This window comes from Octopus bimaculoides, chromosome 2 (assembly GCF_001194135.2).
Source record: "Octopus bimaculoides isolate UCB-OBI-ISO-001 chromosome 2, ASM119413v2, whole genome shotgun sequence".
Taxonomy (NCBI): Eukaryota; Metazoa; Mollusca; class Cephalopoda; order Octopoda; family Octopodidae; genus Octopus; species Octopus bimaculoides.
In genome coordinates, this window is record NC_068982.1 from 145,522,698 (window position 1) to 145,524,900 (window position 2,203).

A 2,203-nucleotide genomic window follows, 5' to 3' on the forward strand; every position below is an offset into this window, starting at 1 on the left:
CAGAATATTTGCTGTAGCCCATCTTTTATAGCAAGATTATTATTACTATTATTATTATTATTATCATTATTATTTGTAGTAGTAGTAGTAGTAGTAGTAGTAGTAGTAGTGTTGGTGTTAGTACTGTTAGTAGTAGTAGTATGCTGATTATGTTGTGATCAGTAACGTAATTGTAATTGGAAGTCAATTAATACGTGGTTCGTGTGTGGGATTTTTGTTGGTGTTGTTGAAAATGTATAGAATCCGAGGAAAACAAATTTCACAAGATAGGTAACTGAGAGACTAATCTGACGCAGAAATTTTCTAAGAAGTATTTATTTCAAATCCAACCCTTTATTATACCAACTGAGTTCTAAACATAATATTGGACAAGTATTGGCAGTTGATTAATTCCACAGTTGACTATAATTCTCTCCATTGTCCTTGCCTCAATGATAGAAATTTGTATTGATATTTATATTACAATTGGTATTATATAACATAATATTGCTAAACTTGGGTCATATTACGATTATTAAATGGAAGATCTGTCAGTATTTAGGACAGCCCCCAACCTTACCATTTCGTTCGAAAAACTGGTGGGAGTAACACTCAGGCGTAGTAATTGAAGCTGAAGATGTCACTACATAATTGTTCTGTAGACCGATCGAATAATCATTGCCAGTCGCTCGCTTATTATACATTAAATCATTAAGAGAACATTTCATTTCCTGTTAACAGTTATGAATATCTATTTGAAGACCATTCCTTGAAAGAAGGAATTTTGTGTGCTACTAGAGTACACAGTTTATTACTTGAAATATCTAAGTTCTTCTTGTTGAAAGTAATAATAGTAATTAATGAACTTGGCATAATAAGAAATATGTAAATTTGCTTCTGTCAATAGATATGAAAGATACTCGGAAACTGTATAAAGTGTCATCCTTAATACTACTTCTCATATATTCTTGTAATCATTAGTCTCATGAAAATATGAATAAAAGTGATTAATTGTATCTTTGTTTAAACATATATTATTTGCTATATATTAATGCGTGTGACATATTAATATTCTAGATTTATTCAGTTTATATGGTTTTGTAAGTGAAATCAACTGGGTAACTAATTCTACCGCATTATACGCACGGATAATGAGATTATAAATATATTTCGTGTGCATATCCATTCATTGTACCATAGGTGTATATCACCACTGAACATTTTCTTCTCACGTAGTATGCCTTGGGCAAGTCAGCCAGGTGTCGGACTAATCCGCCAAGCTGAACTCACATACTTTGAGCTCAAGACTTAAAACAAAAATCTCTCTGTGGTAATGCATCGGAGGAAAGTAATTTCAAATAACTGAATTCAGAATACATAAATCAATGAATATATCAATTGATAGTTCTTCTACTGACACATCCTCAAAAATTCCTGGTTTATAGTCTAAAGAATCGACGCCAGAACATCAGTTAAACTTACTTTATCGAACCAGGAAAAATAACCGAAAATAATTTTGCTGACGTGACCGGAACTCACATCTAGGAAGATAAAAACAAAGTTAAAGATATCTTACTAACGATGCTTTCTAAATAAGCTAATTGGGCACATATTATGCAAGTGGATGCAACCGATTATACAGTCTTTTCTACTCTAGACACAAATCCCGAAATTTTTTTGGGAGGGATTAAGTCGATTAGATCGACCCCAGTACGCGACTGGAACTTAATTAATCGACCCTGAAAGGATAAAAGGCAAAGTCGACCTCGGCGGAATTTGAACTGAAAACGTAAAGACAGACGAAATACTGCCAACCGTTTCGCCCGGCGTGCTAACATTTCTGCCAGCTCGCCGCCTTAATGGATTATAGAATCTGATACCTGAACGTAGGCCAAGTGTGGCTGAATAGTTGAAGGGTTCGTTTTGCAACAACGAGGTCTCGGATTTGATCTCACGGGTCCACCCATGCCCTGTGACTGAGACTGAATAAAAGGAAAATGTAAAATAGCTTTTAGGACAGATTGTATACCTAATTCAAAATGTACAGAGTTTTTGCATGTTCTATCGTACTGATTATGCTTGGGAGTTACGTTAGATGTACACAAGTCAATAAAAAGCTGAGACATTAATTCAAGAGCAGCTAATCCACTTGACGGAACAACTCAATCCTCCTCGTCGAAAGGCAGAGATCCACCACCACCACCACCACCACCACCACCACCAC